Source organism: Lates calcarifer, unplaced genomic scaffold (assembly GCF_001640805.2).
Source record: "Lates calcarifer isolate ASB-BC8 unplaced genomic scaffold, TLL_Latcal_v3 _unitig_2211_quiver_3315, whole genome shotgun sequence".
In the NCBI taxonomy this organism is placed as follows: domain Eukaryota; kingdom Metazoa; phylum Chordata; class Actinopteri; family Centropomidae; genus Lates; species Lates calcarifer.
Window position 1 is genome coordinate 1 of NW_026116055.1, and position 23,808 is coordinate 23,808.

General features: G+C 48.4%; 37 non-coding genes and 1 pseudogene across 37 annotated transcripts; all 38 read right to left on the reverse strand.

Moving 5' to 3' along the window:
- Positions 1–439: 439 nt before the first annotated feature.
- Positions 440–558, reverse strand: LOC127139812 (5S ribosomal RNA). Its single transcript, XR_007810178.1, has one exon. It is a non-coding gene; the product is annotated as a 5S ribosomal RNA (ribosomal RNA).
- A 493-nt stretch (positions 559–1,051) lies between these two features.
- LOC127139823 (5S ribosomal RNA) lies at positions 1,052–1,170 on the reverse strand. Its single transcript, XR_007810189.1, has one exon. It is a non-coding gene; the product is annotated as a 5S ribosomal RNA (ribosomal RNA).
- Positions 1,171–1,664: 494 nt separating this feature from the next.
- LOC127139834 (5S ribosomal RNA) lies at positions 1,665–1,783 on the reverse strand. The gene has a single exon (XR_007810200.1). It is a non-coding gene; the product is annotated as a 5S ribosomal RNA (ribosomal RNA).
- A 492-nt stretch (positions 1,784–2,275) lies between these two features.
- LOC127139845 (5S ribosomal RNA) lies at positions 2,276–2,394 on the reverse strand. Its single transcript, XR_007810211.1, has one exon. It is a non-coding gene; the product is annotated as a 5S ribosomal RNA (ribosomal RNA).
- A 494-nt stretch (positions 2,395–2,888) lies between these two features.
- Positions 2,889–3,007, reverse strand: LOC127139849 (5S ribosomal RNA). The gene has a single exon (XR_007810214.1). It is a non-coding gene; the product is annotated as a 5S ribosomal RNA (ribosomal RNA).
- Positions 3,008–3,503: 496 nt separating this feature from the next.
- On the reverse strand, positions 3,504–3,621 carry LOC127139838 (5S ribosomal RNA). Its single transcript, XR_007810204.1, has one exon. It is a non-coding gene; the product is annotated as a 5S ribosomal RNA (ribosomal RNA).
- A 493-nt stretch (positions 3,622–4,114) lies between these two features.
- Positions 4,115–4,233, reverse strand: LOC127139813 (5S ribosomal RNA). Its single transcript, XR_007810179.1, has one exon. It is a non-coding gene; the product is annotated as a 5S ribosomal RNA (ribosomal RNA).
- A 494-nt stretch (positions 4,234–4,727) lies between these two features.
- On the reverse strand, positions 4,728–4,845 carry LOC127139840 (5S ribosomal RNA). The gene has a single exon (XR_007810206.1). It is a non-coding gene; the product is annotated as a 5S ribosomal RNA (ribosomal RNA).
- Positions 4,846–5,478: 633 nt separating this feature from the next.
- LOC127139844 (5S ribosomal RNA) lies at positions 5,479–5,596 on the reverse strand. The gene has a single exon (XR_007810210.1). It is a non-coding gene; the product is annotated as a 5S ribosomal RNA (ribosomal RNA).
- A 493-nt stretch (positions 5,597–6,089) lies between these two features.
- Positions 6,090–6,204, reverse strand: LOC127139848 (uncharacterized; annotated as a pseudogene).
- Positions 6,205–6,691: 487 nt separating this feature from the next.
- On the reverse strand, positions 6,692–6,810 carry LOC127139814 (5S ribosomal RNA). Its single transcript, XR_007810180.1, has one exon. It is a non-coding gene; the product is annotated as a 5S ribosomal RNA (ribosomal RNA).
- A 494-nt stretch (positions 6,811–7,304) lies between these two features.
- On the reverse strand, positions 7,305–7,423 carry LOC127139815 (5S ribosomal RNA). The gene has a single exon (XR_007810181.1). It is a non-coding gene; the product is annotated as a 5S ribosomal RNA (ribosomal RNA).
- A 495-nt stretch (positions 7,424–7,918) lies between these two features.
- Positions 7,919–8,036, reverse strand: LOC127139843 (5S ribosomal RNA). Its single transcript, XR_007810209.1, has one exon. It is a non-coding gene; the product is annotated as a 5S ribosomal RNA (ribosomal RNA).
- A 488-nt stretch (positions 8,037–8,524) lies between these two features.
- Positions 8,525–8,643, reverse strand: LOC127139816 (5S ribosomal RNA). Its single transcript, XR_007810182.1, has one exon. It is a non-coding gene; the product is annotated as a 5S ribosomal RNA (ribosomal RNA).
- A 495-nt stretch (positions 8,644–9,138) lies between these two features.
- On the reverse strand, positions 9,139–9,256 carry LOC127139846 (5S ribosomal RNA). The gene has a single exon (XR_007810212.1). It is a non-coding gene; the product is annotated as a 5S ribosomal RNA (ribosomal RNA).
- Positions 9,257–9,746: 490 nt separating this feature from the next.
- Positions 9,747–9,865, reverse strand: LOC127139817 (5S ribosomal RNA). The gene has a single exon (XR_007810183.1). It is a non-coding gene; the product is annotated as a 5S ribosomal RNA (ribosomal RNA).
- A 494-nt stretch (positions 9,866–10,359) lies between these two features.
- Positions 10,360–10,478, reverse strand: LOC127139818 (5S ribosomal RNA). Its single transcript, XR_007810184.1, has one exon. It is a non-coding gene; the product is annotated as a 5S ribosomal RNA (ribosomal RNA).
- A 492-nt stretch (positions 10,479–10,970) lies between these two features.
- LOC127139819 (5S ribosomal RNA) lies at positions 10,971–11,089 on the reverse strand. Its single transcript, XR_007810185.1, has one exon. It is a non-coding gene; the product is annotated as a 5S ribosomal RNA (ribosomal RNA).
- A 494-nt stretch (positions 11,090–11,583) lies between these two features.
- LOC127139820 (5S ribosomal RNA) lies at positions 11,584–11,702 on the reverse strand. Its single transcript, XR_007810186.1, has one exon. It is a non-coding gene; the product is annotated as a 5S ribosomal RNA (ribosomal RNA).
- Positions 11,703–12,197: 495 nt separating this feature from the next.
- Positions 12,198–12,316, reverse strand: LOC127139821 (5S ribosomal RNA). Its single transcript, XR_007810187.1, has one exon. It is a non-coding gene; the product is annotated as a 5S ribosomal RNA (ribosomal RNA).
- Positions 12,317–12,811: 495 nt separating this feature from the next.
- On the reverse strand, positions 12,812–12,929 carry LOC127139841 (5S ribosomal RNA). The gene has a single exon (XR_007810207.1). It is a non-coding gene; the product is annotated as a 5S ribosomal RNA (ribosomal RNA).
- Positions 12,930–13,423: 494 nt separating this feature from the next.
- Positions 13,424–13,540, reverse strand: LOC127139847 (5S ribosomal RNA). Its single transcript, XR_007810213.1, has one exon. It is a non-coding gene; the product is annotated as a 5S ribosomal RNA (ribosomal RNA).
- A 495-nt stretch (positions 13,541–14,035) lies between these two features.
- Positions 14,036–14,154, reverse strand: LOC127139822 (5S ribosomal RNA). Its single transcript, XR_007810188.1, has one exon. It is a non-coding gene; the product is annotated as a 5S ribosomal RNA (ribosomal RNA).
- Positions 14,155–14,649: 495 nt separating this feature from the next.
- LOC127139824 (5S ribosomal RNA) lies at positions 14,650–14,768 on the reverse strand. Its single transcript, XR_007810190.1, has one exon. It is a non-coding gene; the product is annotated as a 5S ribosomal RNA (ribosomal RNA).
- Positions 14,769–15,262: 494 nt separating this feature from the next.
- LOC127139825 (5S ribosomal RNA) lies at positions 15,263–15,381 on the reverse strand. Its single transcript, XR_007810191.1, has one exon. It is a non-coding gene; the product is annotated as a 5S ribosomal RNA (ribosomal RNA).
- A 477-nt stretch (positions 15,382–15,858) lies between these two features.
- Positions 15,859–15,977, reverse strand: LOC127139826 (5S ribosomal RNA). Its single transcript, XR_007810192.1, has one exon. It is a non-coding gene; the product is annotated as a 5S ribosomal RNA (ribosomal RNA).
- Positions 15,978–16,471: 494 nt separating this feature from the next.
- On the reverse strand, positions 16,472–16,590 carry LOC127139827 (5S ribosomal RNA). Its single transcript, XR_007810193.1, has one exon. It is a non-coding gene; the product is annotated as a 5S ribosomal RNA (ribosomal RNA).
- Positions 16,591–17,085: 495 nt separating this feature from the next.
- Positions 17,086–17,204, reverse strand: LOC127139828 (5S ribosomal RNA). The gene has a single exon (XR_007810194.1). It is a non-coding gene; the product is annotated as a 5S ribosomal RNA (ribosomal RNA).
- Positions 17,205–17,697: 493 nt separating this feature from the next.
- On the reverse strand, positions 17,698–17,816 carry LOC127139829 (5S ribosomal RNA). Its single transcript, XR_007810195.1, has one exon. It is a non-coding gene; the product is annotated as a 5S ribosomal RNA (ribosomal RNA).
- Positions 17,817–18,610: 794 nt separating this feature from the next.
- On the reverse strand, positions 18,611–18,729 carry LOC127139830 (5S ribosomal RNA). The gene has a single exon (XR_007810196.1). It is a non-coding gene; the product is annotated as a 5S ribosomal RNA (ribosomal RNA).
- Positions 18,730–19,220: 491 nt separating this feature from the next.
- On the reverse strand, positions 19,221–19,339 carry LOC127139831 (5S ribosomal RNA). Its single transcript, XR_007810197.1, has one exon. It is a non-coding gene; the product is annotated as a 5S ribosomal RNA (ribosomal RNA).
- A 494-nt stretch (positions 19,340–19,833) lies between these two features.
- Positions 19,834–19,952, reverse strand: LOC127139832 (5S ribosomal RNA). The gene has a single exon (XR_007810198.1). It is a non-coding gene; the product is annotated as a 5S ribosomal RNA (ribosomal RNA).
- Positions 19,953–20,434: 482 nt separating this feature from the next.
- LOC127139833 (5S ribosomal RNA) lies at positions 20,435–20,553 on the reverse strand. Its single transcript, XR_007810199.1, has one exon. It is a non-coding gene; the product is annotated as a 5S ribosomal RNA (ribosomal RNA).
- Positions 20,554–21,032: 479 nt separating this feature from the next.
- LOC127139835 (5S ribosomal RNA) lies at positions 21,033–21,151 on the reverse strand. The gene has a single exon (XR_007810201.1). It is a non-coding gene; the product is annotated as a 5S ribosomal RNA (ribosomal RNA).
- A 481-nt stretch (positions 21,152–21,632) lies between these two features.
- LOC127139836 (5S ribosomal RNA) lies at positions 21,633–21,751 on the reverse strand. The gene has a single exon (XR_007810202.1). It is a non-coding gene; the product is annotated as a 5S ribosomal RNA (ribosomal RNA).
- Positions 21,752–22,231: 480 nt separating this feature from the next.
- On the reverse strand, positions 22,232–22,349 carry LOC127139839 (5S ribosomal RNA). The gene has a single exon (XR_007810205.1). It is a non-coding gene; the product is annotated as a 5S ribosomal RNA (ribosomal RNA).
- A 493-nt stretch (positions 22,350–22,842) lies between these two features.
- Positions 22,843–22,961, reverse strand: LOC127139837 (5S ribosomal RNA). The gene has a single exon (XR_007810203.1). It is a non-coding gene; the product is annotated as a 5S ribosomal RNA (ribosomal RNA).
- A 495-nt stretch (positions 22,962–23,456) lies between these two features.
- LOC127139842 (5S ribosomal RNA) lies at positions 23,457–23,574 on the reverse strand. Its single transcript, XR_007810208.1, has one exon. It is a non-coding gene; the product is annotated as a 5S ribosomal RNA (ribosomal RNA).
- Between the last annotated feature and the right edge of the window lie 234 nt (positions 23,575–23,808).

Genomic DNA, 23,808 nt, shown 5'->3' on the forward strand with positions numbered 1-23,808 from the left:
TCTGTTATTTCACATAGCAATCAACAATAATGGGGATTTTCTCTAACAGTCAACAGCAAAACTAAGAAATAACTACTCCACCCAACAAGAATTTTCCGTATGGCCTGATCAAACATTTGGCTCTGTTCCAAGTCCATTTTCGTCCGAAATTGCTCAAAACGTACATCGGTGAGCCACACGTCCTTGTGGACGACGTATTGGGTCATTGTGCCCAAAACCCAGACTGCGCTCATTCATTCGGCAGCAGTGCAGACTTTACAGAGGTGACTTCCAGCGCCTAATACCCGATTGCCGAAAGCGACGTGACATAAAACAGAAGTGCAAAACAGAGCGTGAAATACAGGCTGCAAAATAAAAGTAGTTTGGCGTGCCCTGTCTCAACTACAGAGGAAGCGGCATTCTGCTGCTGTAAGATAGGCAGGAAAAGATGGGGACAAAAAGCTTACGGCACCTGGTATTCCCAGGCGGTCTCCCATCCAAGTACTAACCAGGCCCGACCCTGCTTAGCTTCCGAGATCAGACGAGATCGGGCGCGCTCAGGGTGGTGTGGCCGTAAGCCACAGCGGCTGCTGAAGACAGACCCTTTATACGTGCCAAAATAACACTGGCAGATCTGTTATTTCACATAGCAATCAACAATAATGGGGATTTTCTCTAACAGTCAACAGCAAAACTAAGAAATAACTACTCCACCCAACAAGAATTTTCCGTATGGCCTGATCAAACATTTGGCTCTGTTCCAAGTCCATTTTCGTCCGAAATTGCTCAAAACGTACATCGGTGAGCCACACGTCCTTGTGGACGACGTATTGGGTCATTGTGCCCAAAACCCAGACTGCGCTCATTCATTCGGCAGCAGTGCAGACTTTACAGAGGTGACTTTCCAGCGCCTAATACCCGATTGCCGAAAGCGACGTGACATAAAACAGAAGTGCAAAACAGAGCGTGAAATACAGGCTGCAAAATAAAAGTAGTTTGGCGTGCCCTGTCTCAACTACAGAGGAAGCGGCATTCTGCTGCTGTAAGATAGGCAGGAAAAGATGGGACAAAAAGCTTACGGCACCTGGTATTCCCAGGCGGTCTCCCATCCAAGTACTAACCAGGCCCGACCCTGCTTAGCTTCCGAGATCAGACGAGATCGGGCGCGCTCAGGGTGGTGTGGCCGTAAGCCACAGCGGCTGCTGAAGACAGACCCTTTATACGTGCCAAAATAACACTGGCAGATCTGTTATTTCACATAGCAATCAACAATAATGGGGATTTTCTCTAACAGTCAACAGCAAAACTAAGAAATAACTACTCCACCCAACAAGAATTTTCCGTATGGCCTGATCAAACATTTGGCTCTGTTCCAAGTCCATTTTCGTCCGAAATTGCTCAAAACGTACATCGGTGAGCCACACGTCCTTGTGGACGACGTATTGGGTCATTGTGCCCAAAACCCAGACTGCGCTCATTCATTCGGCAGCAGTGCAGACTTTACAGAGGTGACTTTCCAGCGCCTAATACCCGATTGCCGAAAGCGACGTGACATAAAACAGAAGTGCAAAACAGAGCGTGAAATACAGGCTGCAAAATAAAAGTAGTTTGGCGTGCCCTGTCTCAACTACAGAGGAAGCGGCATTCTGCTGCTGTAAGATAGGCAGGAAAAGATGGGGACAAAAAGCTTACGGCACCTGGTATTCCCAGGCGGTCTCCCATCCAAGTACTAACCAGGCCCGACCCTGCTTAGCTTCCGAGATCAGACGAGATCGGGCGCGCTCAGGGTGGTGTGGCCGTAAGCCACAGCGGCTGCTGAAGACAGACCCTTTATACGTGCCAAAATAACACTGGCAGATCTGTTATTTCACATAGCAATCAACAATAATGGGATTTTCTCTAACAGTCAACAGCAAAACTAAGAAATAACTACTCCACCCAACAAGAATTTTCCGTATGGCCTGATCAAACATTTGGCTCTGTTCCAAGTCCATTTTCGTCCGAAATTGCTCAAAACGTACATCGGTGAGCCACACGTCCTTGTGGACGACGTATTGGGTCATTGTGCCCAAAACCCAGACTGCGCTCATTCATTCGGCAGCAGTGCAGACTTTACAGAGGTGACTTTCCAGCGCCTAATACCCGATTGCCGAAAGCGACGTGACATAAAACAGAAGTGCAAAACAGAGCGTGAAATACAGGCTGCAAAATAAAAGTAGTTTGGCGTGCCCTGTCTCAACTACAGAGGAAGCGGCATTCTGCTGCTGTAAGATAGGCAGGAAAAGATGGGGACAAAAGCTTACGGCACCTGGTATTCCCAGGCGGTCTCCCATCCAAGTACTAACCAGGCCCGACCCTGCTTAGCTTCCGAGATCAGACGAGATCGGGCGCGCTCAGGGTGGTGTGGCCGTAAGCCACAGCGGCTGCTGAAGACAGACCCTTTATACGTGCCAAAATAACACTGGCAGATCTGTTATTTCACATAGCAATCAACAATAATGGGGATTTTCTCTAACAGTCAACAGCAAAACTAAGAAATAACTACTCCACCCAACAAGAATTTTCCGTATGGCCTGATCAAACATTTGGCTCTGTTCCAAGTCCATTTTCGTCCGAAATTGCTCAAAACGTACATCGGTGAGCCACACGTCCTTGTGGACGACGTATTGGGTCATTGTGCCCAAAACCCAGACTGCGCTCATTCATTCGGCAGCAGTGCAGACTTTACAGAGGTGACTTTCCAGCGCCTAATACCCGATTGCCGAAAGCGACGTGACATAAAACAGAAGTGCAAAACAGAGCGTGAAATACAGGCTGCAAAATAAAAGTAGTTTGGCGTGCCCTGTCTCAACTACAGAGGAAGCGGCATTCTGCTGCTGTAAGATAGGCAGGAAAAGATGGGGACAAAAAGCTTACGGCACCTGGTATTCCCAGGCGGTCTCCCATCCAAGTACTAACCAGGCCCGACCCTGCTTAGCTTCCGAGATCAGACGAGATCGGGCGCGCTCAGGGTGGTGTGGCCGTAAGCCACAGCGGCTGCTGAAGACAGACCCTTTATACGTGCCAAAATAACACTGGCAGATCTGTTATTTCACATAGCAATCAACAATAATGGGGATTTTCTCTAACAGTCAACAGCAAAACTAAGAAATAACTACTCCACCCAACAAGAATTTTCCGTATGGCCTGATCAAACATTTGGCTCTGTTCCAAGTCCATTTTCGTCCGAAATTGCTCAAAACGTACATCGGTGAGCCACACGTCCTTGTGGACGACGTATTGGGTCATTGTGCCCAAAACCCAGACTGCGCTCATTCATTCGGCAGCAGTGCAGACTTTACAGAGGTGACTTTCCAGCGCCTAATACCCGATTGCCGAAAGCGACGTGACATAAAACAGAAGTGCAAAACAGAGCGTGAAATACAGGCTGCAAAAATAAAAGTAGTTTTGGCGTGCCCTGTCTCAACTACAGAGGAAGCGGCATTCTGCTGCTGTAAGATAGGCAGGAAAAGATGGGGACAAAAAGCTTACGGCACCTGGTATTCCCAGGCGGTCTCCCATCAAGTACTAACCAGGCCCGACCCTGCTTAGCTTCCGAGATCAGACGAGATCGGGCGCGCTCAGGGTGGTGTGGCCGTAAGCCACAGCGGCTGCTGAAGACAGACCCTTTATACGTGCCAAAATAACACTGGCAGATCTGTTATTTCACATAGCAATCAACAATAATGGGGATTTTTCTCTAACAGTCAACAGCAAAACTAAGAAATAACTACTCCACCCAACAAGAATTTTCCGTATGGCCTGATCAAACATTTGGCTCTGTTCCAAGTCCATTTTCGTCCGAAATTGCTCAAAACGTACATCGGTGAGCCACACGTCCTTGTGGACGACGTATTGGGTCATTGTGCCCAAAACCCAGACTGCGCTCATTCATTCGGCAGCAGTGCAGACTTTACAGAGGTGACTTTCCAGCGCCTAATACCCGATTGCCGAAAGCGACGTGACATAAAACAGAAGTGCAAAACAGAGCGTGAAATACAGGCTGCAAAATAAAAGTAGTTTTGGCGTGCCCTGTCTCAACTACAGAGGAAGCGGCATTCTGCTGCTGTAAGATAGGCAGGAAAAGATGGGGAAAAGCTTACGGCACCTGGTATTCCCAGGCGGTCTCCCATCCAAGTACTAACCAGGCCCGACCCTGCTTAGCTTCCGAGATCAGACGAGATCGGGCGCGCTCAGGGTGGTGTGGCCGTAAGCCACAGCGGCTGCTGAAGACAGACCCTTTATACGTGCCAAAATAACACTGGCAGATCTGTTATTTCACATAGCAATCAACAATAATGGGGATTTTCTCTAACAGTCAACAGCAAAACTAAGAAATAACTACTCCACCCAACAAGAATTTTCCGTATGGCCTGATCAAACATTTGGCTCTGTTCCAAGTCCATTTTCGTCCGAAATTGCTCAAAACGTACATCGGTGAGCCACACGTCCTTGTGGACGACGTATTGGGTCATTGTGCCCAAAACCCAGACTGCGCTCATTCATTCGGCAGCAGTGCAGACTTTACAGAGGTGACTTTCCAGCGCCTAATACCCGATTGCCGAAAGCGACGTGACATAAAACAGAAGTGCAAACAGAGCGTGAAATACAGGCTGCAAAATAAAAGTAGTTTTGGCGTGCCCTGTCTCAACTACAGAGGAAGCGGCATTCTGCTGCTGTAAGATAGGCAGGAAAAGATGGGGACAAAAAGCTTACGGCACCTGGTATTCCCAGGCGGTCTCCCATCCAAGTACTAACCAGGCCCGACCCTGCTTAGCTTCCGAGATCAGACGAGATCGGCGCGCTCAGGGTGGTGTGGCCGTAAGCCACAGCGGCTGCTGAAGACAGACCCTTTATACGTGCCAAAATAACACTGGCAGATCTGTTATTTCACATAGCAATCAACAATAATGGGGATTTTCTCTAACAGTCAACAGCAAAACTAAGGAAAGCAAAAGGGGGTATCCTGAAAGGAGATCAGACGAGACAAAAGCCACATTTATACGTGCCAAAATAACACTGGCAGATCTGTTATTTCACATAGCAATCAACAATAATGGGGATTTTCTCTAACAGTCAACAGCAAAACTAAGAAATAACTACTACAAGAATTTTCCGTATGGCCTGATCAAACATTTGGCTCTGTTCCAAGTCCATTTTCGTCCGAAATTGCTCAAAACGTACATCGGTGAGCCACACGTCCTTGTGGACGACGTATTGGGTCATTGTGCCCAAAACCCAGACTGCGCTCATTCATTCGGCAGCAGTGCAGACTTTACAGAGGTGACTTTCCAGCGCCTAATACCCGATTGCCGAAAGCGACGTGACATAAAACAGAAGTGCAAAACAGAGCGTGAAATACAGGCTGCAAAATAAAAGTAGTTTGGCGTGCCCTGTCTCAACTACAGAGGAAGCGGCATTCTGCTGCTGTAAGATAGGCAGGAAAAGATGGGGACAAAAAGCTTACGGCACCTGGTATTCCCAGGCGGTCTCCCATCCAAGTACTAACCAGGCCCGACCCTGCTTAGCTTCCGAGATCAGACGAGATCGGGCGCGCTCAGGTGGTGTGGCCGTAAGCCACAGCGGCTGCTGAAGACAGACCCTTTATACGTGCCAAAATAACACTGGCAGATCTGTTATTTCACATAGCAATCAACAATAATGGGGATTTTCTCTAACAGTCAACAGCAAAACTAAGAAATAACTACTCCACCCAACAAGAATTTTCCGTATGGCCTGATCAAACATTTGGCTCTGTTCCAAGTCCATTTTCGTCCGAAATTGCTCAAAACGTACATCGGTGAGCACACGTCCTTGTGGACGACGTATTGGGTCATTGTGCCCAAAACCCAGACTGCGCTCATTCATTCGGCAGCAGTGCAGACTTTACAGAGGTGACTTTCCAGCGCCTAATACCCGATTGCCGAAAGCGACGTGACATAAAACAGAAGTGCAAAACAGAGCGTGAAATACAGGCTGCAAAATAAAAGTAGTTTGGCGTGCCCTGTCTCAACTACAGAGGAAGCGGCATTCTGCTGCTGTAAGATAGGCAGGAAAAGATGGGGACAAAAAGCTTACGGCACCTGGTATTCCCAGGCGGTCTCCCATCCAAGTACTAACCAGGCCGACCCTGCTTAGCTTCCGAGATCAGACGAGATCGGGCGCGCTCAGGTGGTGGCCGTAAGCCACAGCGGCTGCTGAAGACAGACCCTTTATACGTGCCAAAATAACACTGGCAGATCTGTTATTTCACATAGCAATCAACAATAATGGGGATTTTCTCTAACAGTCAACAGCAAAACTAAGAAATAACTACTCCACCCAACAAGAATTTTCCGTATGGCCTGATCAAACATTTGGCTCTGTTCCAAGTCCATTTTCGTCCGAAATTGCTCAAAACGTACATCGGTGAGCCACACGTCCTTGTGGACGACGTATTGGGTCATTGTGCCCAAAACCCAGACTGCGCTCATTCATTCGGCAGCAGTGCAGACTTTACAGAGGTGACTTTCCAGCGCCGATACCCGATTGCCGAAAGCGACGTGACATAAAACAGAAGTGCAAAACAGAGCGTGAAATACAGGCTGCAAAAAAAGTAGGCGTGCCCTGTCTCAACTACAGAGGAAGCGGCATTCTGCTGCTGTAAGATAGGCAGGAAAAGATGGGGACAAAAAGCTTACGGCACCTGGTATTCCCAGGCGGTCTCCCATCCAAGTACTAACCAGGCCCGACCCTGCTTAGCTTCCGAGATCAGACGAGATCGGGCGCGCTCAGGGTGGTGTGGCCGTAAGCCACAGCGGCTGCTGAAGACAGACCCTTTATACGTGCCAAAATAACACTGGCAGATCTGTTATTTCACATAGCAATCAACAATAATGGGGATTTTCTCTAACAGTCAACAGCAAAACTAAGAAATAACTACTCCACCCAACAAGAATTTTCCGTATGGCCTGATCAAACATTTGGCTCTGTTCCAAGTCCATTTTCGTCCGAAATTGCTCAAAACGTACATCGGTGAGCCACACGTCCTTGTGGACGACGTATTGGGTCATTGTGCCCAAAACCCAGACTGCGCTCATTCATTCGGCAGCAGTGCAGACTTTACAGAGGTGACTTTCCAGCGCCAATACCCGATTGCCGAAAGCGACGTGACATAAAACAGAAGTGCAAAACAGAGCGTGAAATACAGGCTGCAAAATAAAAGTAGTTTTGGCGTGCCCTGTCTCAACTACAGAGGAAGCGGCATTCTGCTGCTGTAAGATAGGCAGGAAAAGATGGGGACAAAAAGCTTACGGCACCTGGTATTCCCAGGCGGTCTCCCATCCAAGTACTAACCAGGCCCGACCCTGCTTAGCTTCCGAGATCAGACGAGATCGGGCGCGCTCAGGGTGGTGTGGCCGTAAGCCACAGCGGCTGCTGAAGACAGACCCTTTATACGTGCCAAAATAACACTGGCAGATCTGTTATTTCACATAGCAATCAACAATAATGGGGATTTTCTCTAACAGTCAACAGCAAAACTAAGAAATAACTACTCCACCCAACAAGAATTTTCCGTATGGCCTGATCAAACATTTGGCTCTGTTCCAAGTCCATTTTCGTCCGAAATTGCTCAAAACGTACATCGGTGAGCCACACGTCCTTGTGGACGACGTATTGGGTCATTGTGCCCAAAACCCAGACTGCGCTCATTCATTCGGCAGCAGTGCAGACTTTACAGAGGTGACTTTCCAGCGCCTAATACCCGATTGCCGAAAGCGACGTGACATAAAACAGAAGTGCAAAACAGAGCGTGAAATACAGGCTGCAAAATAAAAGTAGTTTTGGCGTGCCCTGTCTCAACTACAGAGGAAGCGGCATTCTGCTGCTGTAAGATAGGCAGGAAAAGATGGGGACAAAAAGCTTACGGCACCTGGTATTCCCAGGCGTCTCCCATCCAAGTACTAACCAGGCCCGACCCTGCTTAGCTTCCGAGATCAGACGAGATCGGGCGCGCTCAGGGTGGTGTGGCCGTAAGCCACAGCGGCTGCTGAAGACAGACCCTTTATACGTGCCAAAATAACACTGGCAGATCTCACATAGCAATCAACAATAATGGGGATTTTCTCTAACAGTCAACAGCAAAACTAAGAAATAACTACTCCACCCAACAAGAATTTTCCGTATGGCCTGATCAAACATTTGGCTCTGTTCCAAGTCCATTTTCGTCCGAAATTGCTCAAAACGTACATCGGTGAGCCACACGTCCTTGTGGACGACGTATTGGGTCATTGTGCCCAAAACCCAGACTGCGCTCATTCATTCGGCAGCAGTGCAGACTTTACAGAGGTGACTTTCCAGCGCCTAATACCCGATTGCCGAAAGCGACGTGACATAAAACAGAAGTGCAAAACAGAGCGTGAAATACAGGCTGCAAAATAAAAGTAGTTTTGGCGTGCCCTGTCTCAACTACAGAGGAAGCGGCATTCTGCTGCTGTAAGATAGGCAGGAAAAGATGGGGACAAAAAGCTTACGGCACCTGGTATTCCCAGGCGGTCTCCCATCCAAGTACTAACCAGGCCCGACCCTGCTTAGCTTCCGAGATCAGACGAGATCGGGCGCGCTCAGGGTGGTGTGGCCGTAAGCCACAGCGGCTGCTGAAGACAGACCCTTTATACGTGCCAAAATAACACTGGCAGATCTGTTATTTCACATAGCAATCAACAATAATGGGGATTTTCTCTAACAGTCAACAGCAAAACTAAGAAATAACTACTCCACCCAACAAGAATTTTCCGTATGGCCTGATCAAACATTTGGCTCTGTTCCAAGTCCATTTTCGTCCGAAATTGCTCAAAACGTACATCGGTGAGCCACACGTCCTTGTGGACGACGTATTGGGTCATTGTGCCCAAAACCCAGACTGCGCTCATTCATTCGGCAGCAGTGCAGACTTTACAGAGGTGACTTTCCAGCGCCTAATACCCGATTGCCGAAAGCGACGTGACATAAAACAGAAGTGCAAAACAGAGCGTGAAATACAGGCTGCAAAATAAAAGTAGTTTGGGCGTGCCCTGTCTCAACTACAGAGGAAGCGGCATTCTGCTGCTGTAAGATAGGCAGGAAAAGATGGGGACAAAAAGCTTACGGCACCTGGTATTCCCAGGCGGTCTCCCATCCAAGTACTAACCAGGCCCGACCCTGCTTAGCTTCCGAGATCAGACGAGATCGGGCGCGCTCAGGGTGTGTGGCCGTAAGCCACAGCGGCTGCTGAAGACAGACCCTTTATACGTGCCAAAATAACACTGGCAGATCTGTTATTTCACATAGCAATCAACAATAATGGGGATTTTCTCTAACAGTCAACAGCAAACTAAGAAATAACTACTCCACCCAACAAGAATTTTCCGTATGGCCTGATCAAACATTTGGCTCTGTTCCAAGTCCATTTTCGTCCGAAATTGCTCAAAACGTACATCGGTGAGCCACACGTCCTTGTGGACGACGTATTGGGTCATTGTGCCCAAAACCCAGACTGCGCTCATTCATTCGGCAGCAGTGCAGACTTTACAGAGGTGACTTTCCAGCGCCTAATACCCGATTGCCGAAAGCGACGTGACATAAAACAGAAGTGCAAAACAGCGTGAAATACAGGCTGCAAAATAAAAGTAGTTTGGCGTGCCCTGTCTCAACTACAGAGGAAGCGGCATTCTGCTGCTGTAAGATAGGCAGGAAAAGATGGGACAAAAAGCTTACGGCACCTGGTATTCCCAGGCGGTCTCCCATCCAAGTACTAACCAGGCCCGACCCTGCTTAGCTTCCGAGATCAGACGAGATCGGGCGCGCTCAGGGTGGTGTGGCCGTAAGCCACAGCGGCTGCTGAAGACAGACCCTTTATACGTGCCAAAATAACACTGGCAGATCTGTTATTTCACATAGCAATCAACAATAATGGGGATTTTCTCTAACAGTCAACAGCAAAACTAAGAAATAACTACTCCACCCAACAAGAATTTTCCGTATGGCCTGATCAAACATTTGGCTCTGTTCCAAGTCCATTTTCGTCCGAAATTGCTCAAAACGTACATCGGTGAGCCACACGTCCTTGTGGACGACGTATTGGGTCATTGTGCCCAAAACCCAGACTGCGCTCATTCATTCGGCAGCAGTGCAGACTTTACAGAGGTGACTTTCCAGCGCCTAATACCCGATTGCCGAAAGCGACGTGACATAAAACAGAAGTGCAAAACAGAGCGTGAAATACAGGCTGCAAAATAAAAGTAGTTTGGGCGTGCCCTGTCTCAACTACAGAGGAAGCGGCATTCTGCTGCTGTAAGATAGGCAGGAAAAGATGGGGACAAAAGCTTACGGCACCTGGTATTCCCAGGCGGTCTCCCATCCAAGTACTAACCAGGCCCGACCCTGCTTAGCTTCCGAGATCAGACGAGATCGGGCGCGCTCAGGGTGGTGTGGCCGTAAGCCACAGCGGCTGCTGAAGACAGACCCTTTATACGTGCCAAAATAACACTGGCAGATCTGTTATTTCACATAGCAATCAACAATAATGGGGATTTTCTCTAACAGTCAACAGCAAAACTAAGAAATAACTACCACCCAACAAGAATTTTCCGTATGGCCTGATCAAACATTTGGCTCTGTTCCAAGTCCATTTTCGTCCGAAATTGCTCAAAACGTACATCGGTGAGCCACACGTCCTTGTGGACGACGTATTGGGTCATTGTGCCCAAAACCCAGACTGCGCTCATTCATTCGGCAGCAGTGCAGACTTTACAGAGGTGACTTTCCAGCGCCTAATACCCGATTGCCGAAAGCGACGTGACATAAAACAGAAGTGCAAAACAGAGCGTGAAATACAGGCTGCAAAAAAAAAGTAGTTTGGGCGTGCCCTGTCTCAACTACAGAGGAAGCGGCATTCTGCTGCTGTAAGATAGGCAGGAAAAGATGGGGACAAAAGCTTACGGCACCTGGTATTCCCAGGCGGTCTCCCATCCAAGTACTAACCAGGCCCGACCCTGCTTAGCTTCCGAGATCAGACGAGATCGGGCGCGCTCAGGGTGGTGTGGCCGTAAGCCACAGCGGCTGCTGAAGACAGACCCTTATACGTGCCAAAATAACACTGGCAGATCTGTTATTTCACATAGCAATCAACAATAATGGGGATTTTCTCTAACAGTCAACAGCAAAACTAAGAAATAACTACTCCACCCAACAAGAATTTTCCGTATGGCCTGATCAAACATTTGGCTCTGTTCCAAGTCCATTTTCGTCCGAAATTGCTCAAAACGTACATCGGTGAGCCACACGTCCTTGTGGACGACGTATTGGGTCATTGTGCCCAAAACCCAGACTGCGCTCATTCATTCGGCAGCAGTGCAGACTTTACAGAGGTGACTTTCCAGCGCCTAATACCCGATTGCCGAAAGCGACGTGACATAAAACAGAAGTGCAAAACAGAGCGTGAAATACAGGCTGCAAAATAAAAGTAGTTTTGGCGTGCCCTGTCTCAACTACAGAGGAAGCGGCATTCTGCTGCTGTAAGATAGGCAGGAAAAGATGGGGACAAAAAGCTTACGGCACCTGGTATTCCCAGGCGGTCTCCCATCCAAGTACTAACCAGGCCCGACCCTGCTTAGCTTCCGAGATCAGACGAGATCGGGCGCGCTCAGGGTGGTGTGGCCGTAAGCCACAGCGGCTGCTGAAGACAGACCCTTTATACGTGCCAAAATAACACTGGCAGATCTGTTATTTCACATAGCAATCAACAATAATGGGGATTTTCTCTAACAGTCAACAGCAAAACTAAGAAATAACTACTCCACCCAACAAGAATTTTCCGTATGGCCTGATCAAACATTTGGCTCTGTTCCAAGTCCATTTTCGTCCGAAATTGCTCAAAACGTACATCGGTGAGCCACACGTCCTTGTGGACGACGTATTGGGTCATTGTGCCCAAAACCCAGACTGCGCTCATTCATTCGGCAGCAGTGCAGACTTTACAGAGGTGACTTTCCAGCGCCTAATACCCGATTGCCGAAAGCGACGTGACATAAAACAGAAGTGCAAAACAGAGCGTGAAATACAGGCTGCAAAATAAAAGTAGTTTTGGCGTGCCCTGTCTCAACTACAGAGGAAGCGGCATTCTGCTGCTGTAAGATAGGCAGGAAAAGATGGGGACAAAAAGCTTACGGCACCTGGTATTCCCAGGCGGTCTCCCATCCAAGTACTAACCAGGCCCGACCCTGCTTAGCTTCCGAGATCAGACGAGATCGGGCGCGCTCAGGGTGGTGTGGCCGTAAGCCACAGCGGCTGCTGAAGACAGACCCTTTATACGTGCCAAAATAACACTGGCAGATCTGTTATTTCACATAGCAATCAACAATAATGGGGATTTTCTCTAACAGTCAACAGCAAAACTAAGAAATAACTACTCCACCCAACAAGAATTTTCCGTATGGCCTGATCAAACATTTGGCTCTGTTCCAAGTCCATTTTCGTCCGAAATTGCTCAAAACGTACATCGGTGAGCCACACGTCCTTGTGGACGACGTATTGGGTCATTGTGCCCAAAACCCAGACTGCGCTCATTCATTCGGCAGCAGTGCAGACTTTACAGAGGTGACTTTCCAGCGCCTAATACCCGATTGCCGAAAGCGACGTGACATAAAACAGAAGTGCAAAACAGAGCGTGAAATACAGGCTGCAAAATAAAAGTAGTTTGGGCGTGCCCTGTCTCAACTACAGAGGAAGCGGCATTCTGCTGCTGTAAGATAGGCAGGAAAAGATGGGGACAAAAAGCTTACGGCACCTGGTATTCCCAGGCGGTCTCCCATCCAAGTACTAACCAGGCCCGACCCTGCTTAGCTTCCGAGATCAGACGAGATCGGCGCGCTCAGGGTGGTGTGGCCGTAAGCCACAGCGGCTGCTGAAGACAGACCCTTTATACGTGCCAAAATAACACTGGCAGATCTGTTATTTCACATAGCAATCAACAATAATGGGGATTTTCTCTAACAGTCAACAGCAAAACTAAGAAATAACTACTCCACCCAACAAGAATTTTCCGTATGGCCTGATCAAACATTTGGCTCTGTTCCAAGTCCATTTTCGTCCGAAATTGCTCAAAACGTACATCGGTGAGCCACACGTCCTTGTGGACGACGTATTGGGTCATTGTGCCCAAAACCCAGACTGCGCTCATTCATTCGGCAGCAGTGCAGACTTTACAGAGGTGACTTTCCAGCGCCTAATACCCGATTGCCGAAAGCGACGTGACATAAAACAGAAGTGCAAAACAGAGCGTGAAATACAGGCTGCAAAATAAAAGTAGTTTGGCGTGCCCTGTCTCAACTACAGAGGAAGCGGCATTCTGCTGCTGTAAGATAGGCAGGAAAAGATGGGGACAAAAAGCTTACGGCACCTGGTATTCCCAGGCGGCTCCCATCCAAGTACTAACCAGGCCCGACCCTGCTTAGCTTCCGAGATCAGACGAGATCGGCGCGCTCAGGGTGGTGTGGCCGTAAGCCACAGCGGCTGCTGAAGACAGACCCTTTATACGTGCCAAAATAACACTGGCAGATCTGTTATTTCACATAGCAATCAACAATAATGGGGATTTTCTCTAACAGTCAACAGCAAAACTAAGAAATAACTACTCCACCCAACAAGAATTTTCCGTATGGCCTGATCAAACATTTGGCTCTGTTCCAAGTCCATTTTCGTCCGAAATTGCTCAAAACGTACATCGGTGAGCCACACGTCCTTGTGGACGACGTATTGGGTCATTGTGCCCAAAACCCAGACTGCGCTCATTCATTCGGCAGCAGTGCAGACTTTACAGAGGTGACTTTCCAGCGCCTAATACCCGATTGCCGAAAGCGACGTGACATAAAACAGAAGTGCAAAACAGAGCGTGAAATACAGGCTGCAAAATAAAAGTAGTTTTGGCGTGCCCTGTCTCAACTACAGAGGAAGCGGCATTCTGCTGCTGTAAGATAGGCAGGAAAAGATGGGGACAAAAAGCTTACGGCACCTGGTATTCCCAGGCGGTCTCCCATCCAAGTACTAACCAGGCCCGACCCTGCTTAGCTTCCGAGATCAGACGAGATCGGGCGCGCTCAGGGTGGTGTGGCCGTAAGCCACAGCGGCTGCTGAAGACAGACCCTTTATACGTGCCAAAATAACACTGGCAGATCTGTTATTTCACATAGCAATCAACAATAATGGGGATTTTCTCTAACAGTCAACAGCAAAACTAAGAAATAACTACTCCACCCAACAAGAATTTTCCGTATGGCCTGATCAAACATTTGGCTCTGTTCCAAGTCCATTTTCGTCCGAAATTGCTCAAAACGTACATCGGTGAGCCACACGTCCTTGTGGACGACGTATTGGGTCATTGTGCCCAAAACCCAGACTGCGCTCATTCATTCGGCAGCAGTGCAGACTTTACAGAGGTGACTTTCCAGCGCCTAATACCCGATTGCCGAAAGCGACGTGACATAAAACAGAAGTGCAAAACAGAGCGTGAAATACAGGCTGCAAAATAAAAGTAGTTTTGGCGTGCCCTGTCTCAACTACAGAGGAAGCGGCATTCTGCTGCTGTAAGATAGGCAGGAAAAGATGGGGACAAAAAGCTTACGGCACCTGGTATTCCCAGGCGGTCTCCCATCCAAGTACTAACCAGGCCCGACCCTGCTTAGCTTCCGAGATCAGACGAGATCGGGCGCGCTCAGGGTGGTGTGGCCGTAAGCCACAGCGGCTGCTGAAGACAGACCCTTTATACGTGCCAAAATAACACTGGCAGATCTGTTATTTCACATAGCAATCAACAATAATGGGGATTTTCTCTAACAGTCAACAGCAAAACTAAGAAATAACTACTCCACCCAACAAGAATTTTCCGTATGGCCTGATCAAACATTTGGCTCTGTTCCAAGTCCATTTTCGTCCGAAATTGCTCAAAACGTACATCGGTGAGCCACACGTCCTTGTGGACGACGTATTGGGTCATTGTGCCCAAAACCCAGACTGCGCTCATTCATTCGGCAGCAGTGCAGACTTTACAGAGGTGACTTTCCAGCGCCTAATACCCGATTGCCGAAAGCGACGTGACATAAAACAGAAGTGCAAAACAGAGCGTGAAATACAGGCTGCAAAATAAAAGTAGTTTTGGCGTGCCCTGTCTCAACTACAGAGGAAGCGGCATTCTGCTGCTGTAAGATAGGCAGGAAAAGATGGGACAAAAAGCTTACGGCACCTGGTATTCCCAGGCGGTCTCCCATCCAAGTACTAACCAGGCCCGACCCTGCTTAGCTTCCGAGATCAGACGAGATCGGGCGCGCTCAGGGTGGTGTGGCCGTAAGCCACAGCGGCTGCTGAAGACAGACCCTTTATACGTGCCAAAATAACACTGGCAGATCTGTTATTTCACATAGCAATCAACAATAATGGGGATTTTCTCTAACAGTCAACAGCAAAACTAAGAAATAACTACTCCACCCAACAAGAATTTTCCGTATGGCCTGATCAAACATTTGGCTCTGTTCCAAGTCCATTTTCGTCCGAAATTGCTCAAAACGTACATCGGTGAGCCACACGTCCTTGTGGACGACGTATTGGGTCATTGTGCCCAAAACCCAGACTGCGCTCATTCATTCGGCAGCAGTGCAGACTTTACAGAGGTGACTTTCCAGCGCCTAATACCCGATTGCGAACAGAAGTGCAAAACAGAGCGTGAAATACAGGCTGCAAAATAAAAGTAGTTTTGGCGTGCCCTGTCTCAACTACAGAGGAAGCGGCATTCTGCTGCTGTAAGATAGGCAGGAAAAGATGGGGACAAAAAGCTTACGGCACCTGGTATTCCCAGGCGGTCTCCCATCCAAGTACTAACCAGGCCCGACCCTGCTTAGCTTCCGAGATCAGACGAGATCGGGCGCGCTCAGGGTGGTGTGGCCGTAAGCCACAGCGGCTGCTGAAGACAGACCCTTTATACGTGCCAAAATAACACTGGCAGATCTGTTATTTCACATAGCAATCAACAATAATGGGGATTTTCTCTAACAGTCAACAGCAAAACTAAGAAATAACTACTCCACCCAACAAGAATTTTCCGTATGGCCTGATCAAACATTTGGCTCTGTTCCAAGTCCATTTTCGTCCGAAATTGCTCAAAACGTACATCGGTGAGCCACACGTCCTTGTGGACGACGTATTGGGTCATTGTGCCCAAAACCCAGACTGCGCTCATTCATTCGGCAGCAGTGCAGACTTTACAGAGGTGACTTTCCAGCGCCTAATACCCGATTGCCGAAAGCGACGTGACATAAAACAGAAGTGCAAAACAGAGCGTGAAATACAGGCTGCAAAATAAAAGTAGTTTGGGCGTGCCCTGTCTCAACTACAGAGGAAGCGGCATTCTGCTGCTGTAAGATAGGCAGGAAAGATGGGGACAAAAAGCTTACGGCACCTGGTATTCCCAGGCGGTCTCCCATCCAAGTACTAACCAGGCCCGACCCTGCTTAGCTTCCGAGATCAGACGAGATCGGGCGCGCTCAGGGTGGTGTGGCCGTAAGCCACAGCGGCTGCTGAAGACAGACCCTTTATACGTGCCAAAATAACACTGGCAGATCTGTTATTTCACATAGCAATCAACAATAATGGGGATTTTCTCTAACAGTCAACAGCAAAACTAAGAAATAACTACTCCACCCAACAAGAATTTTCCGTATGGCCTGATCAAACATTTGGCTCTGTTCCAAGTCCATTTTCGTCCGAAATTGCTCAAAACGTACATCGGTGAGCCACACGTCCTTGTGGACGACGTATTGGGTCATTGTGCCCAAAACCCAGACTGCGCTCATTCATTCGGCAGCAGTGCAGACTTTACAGAGGTGACTTTCCAGCGCCTAATACCCGATTGCCGAAAGCGACGTGACATAAAACAGAAGTGCAAAACAGAGCGTGAAATACAGGCTGCAAAATAAAAGTAGTTTGGGCGTGCCCTGTCTCAACTACAGAGGAAGCGGCATTCTGCTGCTGTAAGATAGGCAGGAAAAGATGGGGACAAAAAGCTTACGGCACCTGGTATTCCCAGGCGGTCTCCCATCCAAGTACTAACCAGGCCCGACCCTGCTTAGCTTCCGAGATCAGACGAGATCGGGCGCGCTCAGGGTGGTGTGGCCGTAAGCCACAGCGGCTGCTGAAGACAGACCCTTTATACGTGCCAAAATAACACTGGCAGATCTGTTATTTCACATAGCAATCAACAATAATGGGGATTTTCTCTAACAGTCAACAGCAAAACTAAGAAATAACTACTCCACCCAACAAGAATTTTCCGTATGGCCTGATCAAACATTTGGCTCTGTTCCAAGTCCATTTCGTCCGAAATTGCTCAAAACGTACATCGGTGAGCCACACGTCCTTGTGGACGACGTATTGGGTCATTGTGCCCAAAACCCAGACTGCGCTCATTCATTCGGCAGCAGTGCAGACTTTACAGAGGTGACTTTCCAGCGCCTAATACCCGATTGCCGAAAGCGACGTGACATAAAACAGAAGTGCAAAACAGAGCGTGAAATACAGGCTGCAAAATAAAGTAGTTTGGGTGTGCCCTGTCTCAACTACAGAGGAAGCGGCATTCTGCTGCTGTAAGATAGGCAGGAAAAGATGGGGACAAAAAGCTTACGGCACCTGGTATTCCCAGGCGGTCTCCCATCCAAGTACTAACCAGGCCCGACCCTGCTTAGCTTCCGAGATCAGACGAGATCGGGCGCGCTCAGGGTGGTGTGGCCGTAAGCCACAGCGGCTGCTGAAGACAGACCCTTTATACGTGCCAAAATAACACTGGCAGATCTGTTATTTCACATAGCAATCAACAATAATGGGGATTTTCTCTAACAGTCAACAGCAAAACTAAGAAATAACTACTCCACCCAACAAGAATTTTCCGTATGGCCTGATCAAACATTTGGCTCTGTTCCAAGTCCATTTTCGTCCGAAATTGCTCAAAACGTACATCGGTGAGCCACACGTCCTTGTGGACGACGTATTGGGGTTATGCTGGTGCTTAGCTTCCGAGATCAGACGAGATTCAGGGTGGTGTGGCCGTAAGCCACAGCGGCTGCTGAAGACAGACCCTTTATACGTGCCAAAATAACACTGGCAGATCTGTTATTTCACATAGCAATCAACAATAATGGGGATTTTCTCTAACAGTCAACAGCAAAACTAAGAAATAACTACTCCACCCAACAAGAATTTTCCGTATGGCCTGATCAAACATTTGGCTCTGTTCCAAGTCCATTTTCGTCCGAAATTGCTCAAAACGTACATCGGTGAGCCACACGTCCTTGTGGACGACGTATTGGGTCATTGTGCCCAAAACCCAGACTGCGCTCATTCATTCGGCAGCAGTGCAGACTTTACAGAGGTGACTTTCCAGCGCCTATACCCGATTGCCGAAAGCGACGTGACATAAAACAGAAGTGCAAAACAGAGCGTGAAATACAGGCTGCAAAATAAAAGTAGTTTTGGCGTGCCCTGTCTCAACTACAGAGGAAGCGGCATTCTGCTGCTGTAAGATAGGCAAAAAAGCTTACGGCACCTGGTATTCCCAGGCGGTCTCCCATCCAAGTACTAACCAGGCCCGACCCTGCTTAGCTTCCGAGATCAGACGAGATCGGGCGCGCTCAGGGTGGTGTGGCCGTAAGCCACAGCGGCTGCTGAAGACAGACCCTTTATACGTGCCAAAATAACACTGGCAGATCTGTTATTTCACATAGCAATCAACAATAATGGGGATTTTCTCTAACAGTCAACAGCAAAACTAAGAAATAACTACTCCACCCAACAAGAATTTTCCGTATGGCCTGATCAAACATTTGGCTCTGTTCCAAGTCCATTTTCGTCCGAAATTGCTCAAAACGTACATCGGTGAGCCACACGTCCTTGTGGACGACGTATTGGGTCATTGTGCCCAAAACCCAGACTGCGCTCATTCATTCGGCAGCAGTGCAGACTTTACAGAGGTGACTTTCCAGCGCCTAATACCCGATTGCCGAAAGCGACGTGACATAAAACAGAAGTGCAAAACAGAGCGTGAAATACAGGCTGCAAAATAAAAGTAGTTTTGGCGTGCCCTGTCTCAACTACAGAGGAAGCGGCATTCTGCTGCTGTAAGATAGGGAAAGATGGGGACAAAAAGCTTACGGCACCTGGTATTCCCAGGCGGTCTCCCATCCAAGTACTAACCAGGCCCGACCCTGCTTAGCTTCCGAGATCAGACGAGATCGGGCGCGCTCAGGGTGGTGTGGCCGTAAGCCACAGCGGCTGCTGAAGACAGACCCTTTATACGTGCCAAAATAACACTGGCAGATCTGTTATTTCACATAGCAATCAACAATAATGGGGATTTTCTCTAACAGTCAACAGCAAAACTAAGAAATAACTACTCCACCCAACAAGAATTTTCCGTATGGCCTGATCAAACATTTGGCTCTGTTCCAAGTCCATTTTCGTCCGAAATTGCTCAAAACGTACATCGGTGAGCCACACGTCCTTGTGGACGACGTATTGGGTCATTGTGCCCAAAACCCAGACTGCGCTCATTCATTCGGCAGCAGTGCAGACTTTACAGAGGTGACTTTCCAGCGCCTAATACCCGATTGCCGAAAGCGACGTGACATAAAACAGAAGTGCAAAACAGAGCGTGAAATACAGGCTGCAAAATAAAAGTAGTTTGGCGTGCCCTGTCTCAACTACAGAGGAAGCGGCATTCTGCTGCTGTAAGATAGGCAGGAAAAGATGGGGACAAAAAGCTTACGGCACCTGGTATTCCCAGGCGGTCTCCCATCCAAGTACTAACCAGGCCCGACCCTGCTTAGCTTCCGAGATCAGACGAGATCGGGCGCGCTCAGGGTGGTGTGGCCGTAAGCCACAGCGGCTGCTGAAGACAGACCCTTTATACGTGCCAAAATAACACTGGCAGATCTGTTATTTCACATAGCAATCAACAATAATGGGGATTTTCTCTAACAGTCAACAGCAAAACTAAGAAATAACTACTCCACCCAACAAGAATTTTCCGTATGGCCTGATCAAACATTTGGCTCTGTTCCAAGTCCATTTTCGTCCGAAATTGCTCAAAACGTACATCGGTGAGCCACACGTCCTTGTGGACGACGTATTGGGTCATTGTGCCCAAAACCCAGACTGCGCTCATTCATTCGGCAGCAGTGCAGACTTTACAGAGGTGACTTTCCAGCGCCTAATACCCGATTGCCGAAAGCGACGTGACATAAAACAGAAGTGCAAAACAGAGCGTGAAATACAGGCTGCAAAATAAAAGTAGTTTTGGCGTGCCCTGTCTCAACTACAGAGGAAGCGGCATTCTGCTGCTGTAAGATAGGGACAAAAAAGCTTACGGCACCTGGTATTCCCAGGCGGTCTCCCATCCAAGTACTAACCAGGCCCGACCCTGCTTAGCTTCCGAGATCAGACGAGATCGGGCGCGCTCAGGGTGGTGTGGCCGTAAGCCACAGCGGCTGCTGAAGACAGACCCTTTATACGTGCCAAAATAACACTGGCAGATCTGTTATTTCACATAGCAATCAACAATAATGGGGATTTTCTCTAACAGTCAACAGCAAAACTAAGAAATAACTACTCCACCCAACAAGAATTTTCCGTATGGCCTGATCAAACATTTGGCTCTGTTCCAAGTCCATTTTCGTCCGAAATTGCTCAAAACGTACATCGGTGAGCCACACGTCCTTGTGGACGACGTATTGGGTCATTGTGCCCAAAACCCAGACTGCGCTCATTCATTCGGCAGCAGTGCAGACTTTACAGAGGTGACTTTCCAGCGCCTAATACCCGATTGCCGAAAGCGACGTGACATAAAACAGAAGTGCAAAACAGAGCGTGAAATACAGGCTGCAAAATAAAAGTAGTTTTGGCGTGCCCTGTCTCAACTACAGAGGAAGCGGCATTCTGCTGCTGTAAGATAGGCAAAAAGCTTACGGCACCTGGTATTCCCAGGCGGTCTCCCATCCAAGTACTAACCAGGCCCGACCCTGCTTAGCTTCCGAGATCAGACGAGATCGGGCGCGCTCAGGGTGGTGTGGCCGTAAGCCACAGCGGCTGCTGAAGACAGACCCTTTATACGTGCCAAAATAACACTGGCAGATCTGTTATTTCACATAGCAATCAACAATAATGGGGATTTTCTCTAACAGTCAACAGCAAAACTAAGAAATAACTACTCCACCCAACAAGAATTTTCCGTATGGCCTGATCAAACATTTGGCTCTGTTCCAAGTCCATTTTCGTCCGAAATTGCTCAAAACGTACATCGGTGAGCCACACGTCCTTGTGGACGACGTATTGGGTCATTGTGCCCAAAACCCAGACTGCGCTCATTCATTCGGCAGCAGTGCAGACTTTACAGAGGTGACTTTCCAGCGCCTAATACCCGATTGCCGAAAGCGACGTGACATAAAACAGAAGTGCAAAACAGAGCGTGAAATACAGGCTGCAAAATAAAAGTAGTTTTGGCGTGCCCTGTCTCAACTACAGAGGAAGCGGCATTCTGCTGCTGTAAGATAGGGACAAAAAGCTTACGGCACCTGGTATTCCCAGGCGGTCTCCCATCCAAGTACTAACCAGGCCCGACCCTGCTTAGCTTCCGAGATCAGACGAGATCGGGCGCGCTCAGGGTGGTGTGGCCGTAAGCCACAGCGGCTGCTGAAGACAGACCCTTTATACGTGCCAAAATAACACTGGCAGATCTGTTATTTCACATAGCAATCAACAATAATGGGGATTTTCTCTAACAGTCAACAGCAAAACTAAGAAATAACTACTCCACCCAACAAGAATTTTCCGTATGGCCTGATCAAACATTTGGCTCTGTTCCAAGTCCATTTTCGTCCGAAATTGCTCAAAACGTACATCGGTGAGCCACACGTCCTTGTGGACGACGTATTGGGTCATTGTGCCCAAAACCCAGACTGCGCTCATTCATTCGGCAGCAGTGCAGACTTTACAGAGGTGACTTTCCAGCGCCTATACCCGATTGCCGAAAGCGACGTGACATAAAACAGAAGTGCAAAACAGAGCGTGAAATACAGGCTGCAAAATAAAAGTAGTTTTGGCGTGCCCTGTCTCAACTACAGAGGAAGCGGCATTCTGCTGCTGTAAGATAGGGGACAAAAGCTTACGGCACCTGGTATTCCCAGGCGGTCCCCATCCAAGTACTAACCAGGCCCGACCCTGCTTAGCTTCCGAGATCAGACGAGATCGGGCGCGCTCAGGGTGGTGTGGCCGTAAGCCACAGCGCTGCTGAAGACAGACCCTTTATACGTGCCAAAATAACACTGGCAGATCTGTTATTTCACATAGCAATCAACAATAATGGGGATTTTCTCTAACAGTCAACAGCAAAACTAAGAAATAACTACTCCACCAACAAGAATTTTCCGTATGGCCTGATCAAACATTTGGCTCTGTTCCAAGTCCATTTTCGTCCGAAATTGCTCAAAACGTACATCGGTGAGCCACACGTCCTTGTGGACGACGTATTGGGTCATTGTGCCCAAAACCCAGACTGCGCTCATTCATTCGGCAGCAGTGCAGACTTTACAGAGGTGACTTTCCAGCGCCTAATACCCGATTGCCGAAAGCGACGTGACATAAAACAGAAGTGCAAAACAGAGCGTGAAATACAGGCTGCAAAATAAAAGTAGTTTTGGCGTGCCCTGTCTCAACTACAGAGGAAGCGGCATTCTGCTGCTGTAAGATAGGCAGGAAAAGATGGGGACAAAAAGCTTACGGCACCTGGTATTCCCAGGCGGTCTCCCATCCAAGTACTAACCAGGCCCGACCCTGCTTAGCTTCCGAGATCAGACGAGATCGGGCGCGCTCAGGGTGGTGTGGCCGTAAGCCACAGCGGCTGCTGAAGACAGACCCTTTATACGTGCCAAAATAACACTGGCAGATCTGTTATTTCACATAGCAATCAACAATAATGGGGATTTTCTCTAACAGTCAACAGCAAAACTAAGAAATACTACTCCACCCAACAAGAATTTTCCGTATGGCCTGATCAAACATTTGGCTCTGTTCCAAGTCCATTTTCGTCCGAAATTGCTCAAAACGTACATCGGTGAGCCACACGTCCTTGTGGACGACGTATTGGGTCATTGTGCCCAAAACCCAGACTGCGCTCATTCATTCGGGCAGCAGTGCAGACTTTACAGAGGTGACTTTCCAGCGCCTAATACCCGATTGCCGAAAGCGACGTGACATAAAACAGAAGTGCAAAACAGAGCGTGAAATACAGGCTGCAAAATAAAAGTAGTTTGGGCGTGCCCTGTCTCAACTACAGAGGAAGCGGCATTCTGCTGCTGTAAGATAGGCAGGAAAAGATGGGGACAAAAAGCTTACGGCACCTGGTATTCCCAGGCGGTCTCCCATCCAAGTACTAACCAGGCCCGACCCTGCTTAGCTTCCGAGATCAGACGAGATCGGCGCGCTCAGGGTGGTGTGGCCGTAAGCCACAGCGGCTGCTGAAGACAGACCCTTTATACGTGCCAAAATAACACTGGCAGATCTGTTATTTCACATAGCAATCAACAATAATGGGGATTTTCTCTAACAGTCAACAGCAAAACTAAGAAATAACTACTCCACCCAACAAGAATTTTCCGTATGGCCTGATCAAACATTTGGCTCTGTTCCAAGTCCATTTCGTCCGAAATTGCTCAAAACGTACATCGGTGAGCCACACGT